Raw genomic sequence first — 12,230 nt, 5'->3', positions numbered from 1 at the left:
AGAAGTGTCTTACCTTTTAGACAAGAAGAAAAATATCCCATGAAAAGGATGGCACATATCTTGGCAGGAGGCAACAAATAGGCTTCCCAAGTATGTAGGATAAGTAGCAAAGACTCAGGTGACATTAATCACGACACTGAATCTCCAGGGGACCACGTCTCCTTATTGCTAAGATGAGGTCAACAAAAGTCCTTTTGTTTATTTCATGATGATTTTTTTAAACATAGATATTTTAAAGGTCAAATGAGAAACTGTTCTGAGGAAATGGCCAGTAGTAAACTGTCAGGTCCTATGCAGATATAAACTGCTATTATTAATAGCCATAAGGTTGGGTTTTGTTCTTTAATAGCATTGAAATGTTCAATAGAATAATTCCAGGGAAGTTGTTCGGAAATAATAACTTTGTAACTCTTGTGTAATAAATTGTTCAGCCTGGAGCAAACTAAGTACAAATGGATTTCAGCAATCAAAGTAAGAGAAAATATTTACAATTAAATCAGTTTACTTCTACAAGCAACAATAGGTTTCACAAATAGAATCTACACGATGGAGCAAATATGTGACATGGTAAGATCAAGCAAAGGGAATGCCATATTAGAATTGCGTACACATGAAAAGCATATACAAATATGTAGATATACATACACATATGGTATTATGCATGTAGTATAATCATATATAGCATATGTCTCTTTTCTTCGGGTAGTATCTAAAAACCAGGAAATATCATGGATCTCAACAGTCATTGTGAAGAAAATACAATGCTGCATCTCATATCTAGGGTAAAATGTCATAATGATTATTTTTTCATTTTTAATGACATTTTAATGACATTCTTTTCTTTCTAATTTTACAAGCAAGACATATTCACTGCATACAACCAGAAATATATAAAAGCATAAAGTAAAAAATAATAATCGCCCATAATCCGAACCCCCTCTTCCCCCGCAAAACCACCATTAACATTTTGATGCATTTCCTCCCAGTGCTTCCAGTTTCAAAAACATGATTGAAGTATAATTGACCTACAACACTATTTTATATGCAGGTACCCAACATAGTGACTGATATTTCAATGTTACAAAATGATCAGGATAAGCCTATTTAGCATTACCGTACAAAGATATTCCAATATAAACGACTATATTCCCCATTCTGAACATGTTCTCCCCATGACTTTATTTTGTGACTGAAAGTTTGTACCTCTTAATCTCCCTCACCTATTTCTCTCATCCCTCCACTGCCCTCCCCTCTGGATACCACCTATTTGTTCTCTGTATCTATGAATCTGTTTGTTGTGTTTGTTCGTTTGTTTTTTAGATTCCACATCTGAGTGAAATCAAATGGTATGTCTTTGACTTATTTCACTAAGCATAATATTCTCTAGGTCCACCCATGTTGTCACAAATGGCAAAATTTCATTTTTTATGGCTGAGAAATATTCCATTGTATGTATGTGTGTGTGTGTGTGTGTGTAAATATGTGTGTATATATATATATATATATATATTTTTTATTCTTTCATCTATTGATGGGCACTTGTTTTTTGTATTCATTCAGCTATTGTCTTCTTATTTGAGCATTTAGTACAGTTAAAGTAATTGATAAGTACGTACTTACTGCCATTCTGTTAATTGTTTTGGAGTTGTTTTTGTAGTTCTTTGTTGCTCCTTTCTTTGCTCTCTTCCCTTGTGATTTGACTATCATTAGTGTTATGTTTGGATTCCCTTCTCTTTTCGGTGTATCTGTTACAGATTTTTGACTTGTGGTTACCATGAGGTTTACATATAGCAACCTATACATATATATAAAATAGGTAATTATTTTAAGTTGCTGATCTCTTAAATTCTAAGGCATTTTAACAATCCTACATTTTTACTACCCCCCACCCATGACTAATGTTTTTGACACTTCACATCCTTGTGTTTAGGGTATCGCTTAACTACATATTGTGGATATAATTTTTTTCTTTTAACCTTCCTACTAGCTTTATACATGGTTGATCTACAACCTTTATTGTATATTTGCCTTTACCAATGAAATTTTTCCTTTGGTAATTTTCATTTTTCTAGTGATGGACTTTTCTTTTTCCACTTAAAGAAGTCCCTTTAACATTTCTTGTAAACTGAACTCTCAGCTTTTGCCTGTCTGTAAAACTCTGTCTCATCTTCAAATCTTTCTGGGTAGAGTATTTGTGGTTGTAGGTTTCTCCCTTTCATCACTTTAAATATATTATAGCACACCCTCTAGCTTGAAAATTTTCTGCTAGTTCTTTATATCTTTTGACCTTTTGGTAAATTTGTGTTCATCCATTCCTCTCCCAAGTTCATTGGGCATCTTTATCATTACCTTGACCTCTTTATTGGGTAGATTGCTTATCTCCATTTAGTTCAGTTTTAAGGTTTTATCTTATTCCTTTATTTGGAACATAGTCTTCCGTTGCTTCATTTTGCCTGATTCTGTTTTTATTTGTATGTATTAGGTAGGTTGGTTAAGTGGCTTTATGTAGAAGATGTCCTATGGGGCCCAGGAGCACACCCCTCTCTTTTCACCATAGGTTTATGCTCTAGGGGTGCCTCCCATGTGGGCTGTGTGTACCCTTCTGGTTCTATTTAGTTCAGAGTCTGCTGGCCAGTTGTGGGTGGGGCTGGGTCCCAGGGCTGGTATGGTCCTGCAGGTGGGCAGGGTCCAGGGGGTCTTAGGGCTAGTGTCTACCTGCTGGTGGGCAGGCCCCGATCCTGTGGGCTCCCTGGACTGGGTCCCGAGACTGCTGGTTCCGGACTGCCAATAGATGTGGCTGGCTACTGGCCTGGAAGGTCCCAGGGCTTGTGCCAACTAGCTGGTGGGCAGGGACCTGGCACTGGAGGGCTAGAGGGAGGACTCCATAACTGCACTTGCCAGTACCAGTGCCCTTGTGGTAGAAGGAGCTCTCCAGTGACTGCCACCAGCGTCTACATCCACAGAATGAATCCCAGCTGCCTCCTGCCTCTCTGGGAAGCTCTCCAAGATCAGCAAGTGGATCTGACCCAGGCTCCTTTCAAATGACTGCTTCTGCCCTGGGTCTCAGAGCATGTGAGATTTTGCATGCATCCTTTAAGAGTCTATTCCCACGGCCCTTTGCCTCTCCCAAATGCAACCCCCACTGGCCTTCAAAGCCAGACATTCTTAGGGCTCAAATTACTGGTGCGGGACCCCCAGTCTGGGATGCCGGATGTGGGGATCAGATCCCTCACTGCAATTGTGATTATCCTCCCACTCGTGGATCAGCTACCTAGGGTGTGGGTCTTAATTATACCATGTCTCTGCACGTCCTACCTGTTTCACTGTGGTTCCCTCTTTATATATCCAGCTGTAGATCTTTTTGCTAGTCTTCAGGTCATTGCCATTGATAGTTGCTCTGTAAATAGTTGTCATTTTGATATACATATGGGAGGGGGTGAGCTCAGGGTCTTCCTACTTTGCCATCTTGGCCACTCCCCCACATGCATTCTTTTGCCCACCAACCACACTCATTTCACACATTTTAGATGCCTGATAAATATTTTTTTATATTATAGGTATCTTTAAGAACTGGGCTTTGGCATTCCAAAATAATCCACAACCCTCCTACTCCCAAGAAAACAATATATTTTCTGAACACTTGTTGCGTACCTTGCATACTGGCATATTAAATCAGTTTGCCATGTCTTCAAAAATTTTAAGAACTAGATTGGCAGTGGAAACTGGGACTCAAGATCTCTCAAGAGAAAATGTAATTCAATCAGGACTTATTAATACATATTTTAAAGTATTGTGTGAATCATAAAAATGAAAGAAAAGATAAACCTCTTAGGTAGCCTCATCCACCAGAGGGCAGACAGCAGAAGCAAGAAGAACTATAATCCTGCAGGCTATGGAAGAAAAACGACATCCACAGAAAGATAGACAAGATGAAAAGGCAGAGGGCTATGTACCAGATGAAGGAACAAGATAAAACCCCAGAAAAACAACTGAATGAAGTGGAGATAGGCAACCTTGCAGAAAAAGAATTCAGAATAATGATAGTGAAGATGATCCAGGACCTCGGAAAAAGAATGGAGGCAAAGATCGAGAAGATGCAAGAAATGTTTAACAAAGACCTAGAAGAATTAAAGAACAAACATCTAGAAGAATTAAAGAACAAACAAGCAGAGATGAACAATACAATAACTGAAATGAAAAATACACTAGAAGGAATCAGTAGAAGAATAACTGAAGCAGAAGAACAGATACGTGACCTGGAAGACAGAATGGTGGAATTCACTGCTGCGGAATAGAATAAAGAAAACAGAATGAAAAGAAATGAAGACAGCCTAAGAGACCACTGAGACAACATTAAATGCAAAAACATTCGCATTATAGGGGTCCCAGAAGGAGAAGAGAGAGAGACAGAACCCGAGAAAATATTTGAAGAGTTTATAGTTGAAAACTTCCCTAACATGGGAAAGGAAACAGCCACCCAAGTCCAGGAAGGGCAGAGAGTCCCAGGCAGGATAAACCCAAGGAGAAACACTCCAAGACACATAGTAATCAAATTGACAAAACTTAAAGACAAAGAAAAATTATTGAAAGCAGCAAGGGAAAAACGACAAATAACATTAAAGGGAACTCCCATGAGGTTAACAGCTGATCTCTCAGCAGAGACTCTACAAGCCAGAAGGGAGTGGCAGGACATATTTAAAGTGATGAAAGGGAAGAACCTACAACCAAGATTATTCTACCCGGCAAGGGTCTCATTCAGATTTGATGGAGAAATCAAAAGCTTTACAGACAAGCAGAAGCTAAGAGAATTCAGCACCACCAAACCAGCTTTACAACAAATGCTAAAGGAACTTCTCTAAGTGGGAAACACAAGAGAAGAAAAGAACCTACAAAAACATACCCAGAACAATTAAGAAAATGGTCATAGGAACATACATATCGATAATTACCTTAAACATGAATGGATTAAATGCTCCAACCAAAAGACACAGGCTCGTTGAATGGATACAAAAACAAGACCCATATATATGCTGTCTACAAGAGACCCACTTCAGACCTAGGGACATATACAGATTGAAAGCAAGGGAATGGAAAAAGATATTCCATGCAAATGGAAATCAAAAGAAAGCTGGAGTAGCAGTACTCATATCAGATAAAATAGACTTTAAAATAAAGAATGTTACAAGAGACAAGAAAGGACACTACATAATGATCAAGGGATCAATCCAAGAAGAAGATATAACAATTATAAATATATATGCACCCAACACAGGAACACCTCAATACATAAAGCAACTGCTAATAGCTACAAAAGAGGAAATTGACAGTAACACAATAATAGTGGGGGACTTTAACATCTCACTTACACCAATGGACAGATCATCCAAACAGAAAATTAATAAGGAAACAGAAGCTTTAAATGACACAATAGATCAGATGGTTTAATTGATATTTATAGGACATTCTATCCAAAAACAGCAGATTACACTTTCTTCTCAAGTGCACATGGAACAGTCTCCAGGATAGATCACATCTTGGGTCACAAATCAAGGCTCAGTAAATTTAAGAAAATTGAAATCATATCAAACAGCTTTTCCGACCACACTGCTTTGAGATTAGAAATCAATTACAGGGAAAAAAATGTAAAAAACACAAATACCTGGAGGCTAAACAATACGTTATTAAATAACCAAGAGATCACTGAAGAAATCAAAGAGGAAATCAAAAAATACTTAGAGACAAATGACAATGAAAACACGATGATCCAAAACCTATGGGATGCCGCAAAAGCAGTTCTAAGAGGGAAGTTTACAGCAATACAAGCCTACCTCAAGAAGCAAGAAAAATCTCAAATAAACAATCTAACCTTACACCTAAAGGAACTAGAGAAAGAAGAACAAACAAAACCCAAAGTTAGTAGAAGGGAAGAAATCATAAAGATCAGAGCAGAAATAAATGAAATGGAAACAAAGAAAACAATAGGAAAGATAAATAAAACTAAAAGCTGGTTCTTTGAGAAGATAAACAAAATTGATAAACCATTAGCCAGACTCATCAAGAAAAAGGGAGAGGACTCAAATCAATAAAATTAGAAATGAAAAAGGAGAAGTTACAACAGACACTGCAGAAATACAAAGCATCATAAGAGACTACTACAAGCAAGTCTATGCCAATAAAATGGAAAACCTGGAAGAAATGGACAGATTCTTAGAAAGGTATAACCTTCCAAGACTGAACCAGGAAGAAATAGAAAATATGAACAGAACAGTCACAAGTAATGAAGTTGCAACTGTGATTAAAAATCTTCCAACAAACAAGAGTCCAGGACCACATGGCTTCACAGGTGAATTCTACCAAACATTTAGAGAAGAGCTAACACCCAGCCTTCTCAGACTCTTCCAAAAAACTGCAAAGAAAGGAACACACCCAAAGTCATTCTATGAGGCCACCATCACCCTGATACAAAAACCAGGTAAAAATACTACAATAAAAGAAAATTACAGACCAATATCACTGGTGAATATAGATGCAAAAATCCTCAACAAAATACTAGCAAACAGAATCCAACAACACATTAAAAGGATCATACACCATGATCAAATGGGATTTATCCCAGGGATGCAAGGATTCTTCAATATATGTAAATCAATCAATGTGATACACCATATTAACAAATTGAAGAATAAAAACCATATGATCATCTCAGTAAATGCAGAAAAAACTTTTGACAAAATTCAACACTCATTTATGATAAAAACTCCCCAGAAAGTGGGCATAGAGGGAACCTACCTCAACATAATAAAGGCCATATATGACAAACCCACAACAAACATCATTCTCAATGGTGAAAACTGAAAGCATTTCCTCTAAGATTAGGAACCAGACAAGGATGTTAACTCTCGCCCCTATTATTCAACATAGTTTTGGAAGTCCTAGCCACGGGGATCAGACTACAAATTGGAAAAGAAGAAGTAAAACTGTCACTGTTTGCAGATGACATGATACTATACATAGAGAATCCTAAAGATGCCACCGGAAAACTGCTAGAGCTAATCAATGAATTTGGTAAAGTTGCAGGATACAAAATTAATGCACAGAAATCTCTTGCATTCCTACACACTAATGATGAAAAATCTGAAAGAGAAATTAAGGAAACACTCCCATTTACCACTGCAGCAAAAAGAATGAAATACCTAGGAATAAATCTACCTAGGGAGACAAAAGACCTGTATGCAGAAAACTATAAGACACTGATGAAAGAAATTAAAGATGATACAAACAGATGGAGAAATATGCCATGTTCTTGGATTGGAAGAATCAATATTGTGAAAATGACTATGCTACCCAAAGCAATCTACAGATTCAATGCAATCCCTTTCAAATTACCAATGGAATTTTTTACAGAACTAGAACAAAAAATCTTAAAATTTGTATGGAGACACAAAAGACCCCAAATAGCCAAAGCAGTCTTGAAGGAAAAAAACAGAGCTGGAGGAAGCAGACTCCCTGACCACAGACTATACTACAGAGCTACAGTAATCAAGACAATATGGTACTGGCACAAAAACAGAAACATAGATCAATGGAACAGGATAGAAAGCTCAGAGGTAAACCCACGCACCTATGGTCAACTACTCTATGACAAAGGAGGCAAGGATATACAATGGAGAAAAGACAGTCTCTTCAATAAGTGGTGCTGGGAAAACTGGACAGCTCCATGTAAAAGAATGAAATTAGAACACTCCCTAACACCATACACAAAAATAAACTCAAAATGGATTAGAGACCTAAATGTAAGACTGGACACTATAAAACTCTTAGAGGAAAACATAGGAAGAACACTCTTTAACATAAATCACAGCAAGATCTTTTTTGATCCACCTCCTTGTGTAATGGAAATAAAAAAAATAAACAAATGGTACCTAATGAAACTTCAAACCTTTTGCACAGCAAAGGAAACCATAAACAAGACGAAAAGACAACCCTCAGAATGAGAGAAAATATTTGGAAATGAATCAACGGACAAAGGATTAATCTCCAAAACATATAAACAACTCATGCAGCTCAATATTAAAAAAACAAACAACCCAATCCAAAAATGGGCAGAAGACCTAAATAGACATTTCTCCAAAGAAGATATACAGATGGCCAAGAAGCACATGAAAAGCTGCTCAACATCACTAATTATTAGAGAAATGCAAATCAAAACTACTATGTGGTATCACCTCACACCAGTCAGAATGGCCATCATCAAAAAAATCTACAAACATAAATGCTGGAGAGGGTGTGGAGAAAAGGGAACCCTCTTGCACTGTTAGTGGGAATGTAAATTGATACAGCCACTATGGAGAACAGTATGGAGGTTCCTTTCCTTAGAAAACTAAAAATAGAATTACCATATGACCCTGCAATCCCACTACTGGGCATATACCCAGAGAAAACCATAATTCAGAAAGACACATGCACCCCAATGTTCATTGCAGCACTATTTACAATAGCCAGGTCATGGAAGCAACCTCAATGCCCATCGATAGACGAATGGATAAAGAAGATGTGGTACATATATACAATGGAATATTACTCAGCCATAAAAAGAAATGAAATTGGGTCATTTGTAGAGACATGGATGGATGTAGAGATTGTCATACAGAGGGAAGTAAGTCAGAAAGAAAAAAACAAATATCGTATATTAACGCATATATGTGGAACCTAGAAAAATAGTACAGATGAACTGGTAACCAGTTTGCAGGGCAGAAATAGAGACACAGATGTAGAGAACAAACATATGGACACCAAGGGGGGAAAGTGGGGTGGGGAGGGTGGGATGAATTGGGAGATTGGGATTGACATGTATACACTAATATGTATAAAACAGATAACTAATAAGAACCTGCTGTATAAAAAAATAAATAAAATAAAATTCAAAAAAAAATGAAAGAATAATATAAACACATATATATTTTTCATTATAGTGAACATCACAGTCAACCATCTCCTGGATACTGAATAATGTCCAACACGCTCCCTAACCTGGCCTCAGTCTCAGATTCCCCCTCAAGAACCGTGCTCCTTTTTATTCTGAGCCCACATCATCACACTGGTCCAGCTCACACTAACAAAAGCCCACCCTTCAGAAAGGGCAGATGTGACAGATAAAAACTTTCCCCTCCCCTGCAAATCCTGTCCTCCACATATCTTCCCACCATTCACTGCCACCCACTCACATAAGCTCTTCAGACTTGCGACTCTCTCATCTATAGAAGCAAATTCTCTCTTGAAGGTCATGAGTATCTCCCTCCCCTCTGTGATGCGTGTCATTCCTAACACCCACTCTTTTACTCCCAGTTTTTCCATCTGCTCTAATCGTCTTTTCCCAGGCTCCTTGCCTGGCTTCTCTTCCTACAACTTTTCTCTGAAGGTAAAATTCTACAGCATCTGTCTTCGGCTCTCTTCTCTCATACTCAGTGCCTCAGACTCTCTCCTTCCATAGTCTTGACCTCTACCTTTAATTGAAGAGCCACACACCCGATTATGAGATTATTTTCAAAAGGATTTGTATTGCCTTTTTGGTCATTACTTTCAAATACTTCAGTATAAATAGTGTTGTGTGTCCCCATGCATAGAAGTTAATTTTGATCAATTTGGGTTTCTTTGTTAACATTTGAAATATATTAATCAGTAATCCGTAATGTATGTAGTAGCTACAGCAAATGGTTTAAATACAACTATCTAAATTACACAGGCTTATTTGTATAAATTATGCCAGAAATAATTTTTCACTGGTGAAATGAATAGTATTCACGAAAGATTTCATAGAGCCCACTGCCTTTACATGAGGGTAAGATATAGGAATCCAGCAGGGTGATAGCTTTATGCAGTCTCATGCCTGGAGCTATTTTTAGCCATATTTTAAACCTCCAACCCCTCTTCCATCTTCTGTCCCCAGTGCCCACTCACCACATTCCCCCTACTCACCTCATCCTCCTCCTGGTCCCCCCCTCCACTACAAAGAGAGGACTTTTTCTGATCTGCCTAGCAGTTTGGTGAACAATGCCAGGTTACCATCGCATTCATCTCAGAATTATCCTTTCATGCCAAGTGCTTGTCAGAATGTGTAAGACAGAGTAGAGATGCCTCTGCACTGATAAATATCTCCATGACATGTTTGTGTGTGTGTGTGTGTGTGTTTTCCTGCTCACTAGTAATGTCTTCCCTTTAGGACGATTTCTGTCTGATAACTGTTTTAATCATCACTATCCATACTACAGTAAGATAAACACATCACAAGGGTGTGGTAGAGACAGGCTATTGTCACGAATACGTGTAGCCCCCCACCAGCTACAAGTCAAATTTCCGGGAGTCCCCCGACCATTGTTGAATGACAGAAGTCGGAGGTCAGCTCACAGATGCAATTGGAAGTTCACCGATATTGAACTCATATAGTTGAGATCACCCAATTTTCCTTTTCTACCCCTCCCAACTGCCTGACTCTCCAGCTTTTGTATTTTCTTCCCCTCCCAATCTGGAGGCATTGCCTTCCTACTCTCTCCTCCATCTCTACATCATAGATTAATTCTGTCTTGGTACTACCTTTCCCATTAGGTGCCACTATCCATTCTTGTGATGGGTTGAATTGTATCCCCCGGAGCGGTAGGTTGAAGTTCTAATCTCATACCTGTGAATGTGACTTTATTTGCAAACAGGTCATTGCAGATGTGATCCAGTTAAGACGAGGCCATTAGAGTGAGCTCTAATCCCACATGATTACAGTTCTTGTAAGAGGAGAGACAACCATGTGAACACAGAGGCAGAGATTGGAGCTTGGATGCTGTAAGCCAAGGAATGCTTGGTGCTCCCAGCAGCTGGAAGAAGCAAGGAAGGATCCCCTCCTGGAGGTTTTGGAGGGAACAAGGCTCTGGCTGATGTTTCAGAACTGTGAGAAAATACATTTGTTGTTTTAAGCCACCCAGTGTGTACTTCGTTCTGGCAGCCCTAGGAAACTGATACGATTTCCCGACATCACTGATGCTGTTTAGCCTGCAGCATAAATTGGTGCTCAGCACTTGCTTATCAAACGACTAAGGCTCTGATCCCATTCACCTCCTCCTCATCCTTTGTATTGAAATGAGACTAATTGACTCTCCTTGTCATTCTCTTGCTCAAAATCCTTGACAATTATCACCTAAATTTAGAACAGAGTCAAAAATCTTGAGCTTGGGTCTCTGAGGACCAAGAGCTTGCTCTCCAACTGCATCTCTTACTACACTACCTTGGACCCTTCCCTGAAGACTGGAGTCTCCCCACCCTTCCCCCTCAAGCCCTCTGCTTTCCAGGATTCTACCCTGCACTGTCCTTCACCTGCACTGCCCTTTCTCCCATCTCCACCAGTCAGATCCAGTTCACATGCCATTGCTCGAGTGACGGCTTTTAGAATCTACTCTCCCAAATAAGACTTTTCATCTCTCTGCTTCATAACACTGTACGTATACATATTTGTATCTCTATTTTAACACTTAATATGCTCTGTGTGATAGTAAATTGTAAACATTTTCCATCTCCTCAACTGGATTCCAAACTCCTTAAGGGTTTTCATTTTTGCACACTCTGCCTTATCTTGCATAGAAACTGGCATATCACGTAATACTGGTTAGATTGAATTGGGAAAAAAACAAATTGTCGGTTGTCTCAGTAAGATTCAATAGCCACATGTTAATAAAACAGCATCCATCCTCTTTATCAAAAGGTACCCATTGACATTTGCCCATTCGGGTCAAGTCTTTAACCAGTAAGTAAGCAAGCAATATATCAGGCATCAGAGAGAAACAATAATTATGAAACTCTTCGTCTTTGGTACCATGATAACCCTGTGTATGTATCAACACACCAAACACCTAAGATATACATAGCTCTTTGTTTTTAAGCAAATTATCAGAAATATTTACCTAAAAATAGAGAATGGAATCTCTTGTAATCTAAGCTCTATAGAAACCTTGGAATTCTTCTGCGAGGGTCATGCGATGGAACAGAGTTGACACAAACTGATACCTATTTTTGTGACTTATGGTAACAATTCAATAAGGCTGCATCACAACTGACTAGTGGAATGCCGTTTTACAGGATTCTTTCATTTCTTTAAACATTTCAAGCTTCCTGTGTTACTGTATTAACTTAATAGATTTTCCTCTCGAAGTTCAACTGTGGGTTCTGGTTCTAGGAGTTTATGCTGGCTC

This window comes from Balaenoptera acutorostrata, chromosome 18, assembly GCF_949987535.1.
Source record: "Balaenoptera acutorostrata chromosome 18, mBalAcu1.1, whole genome shotgun sequence".
NCBI classification, from domain to species: domain Eukaryota; kingdom Metazoa; phylum Chordata; class Mammalia; order Artiodactyla; family Balaenopteridae; genus Balaenoptera; species Balaenoptera acutorostrata.
This window is presented reverse-complemented; position numbering follows the sequence as displayed.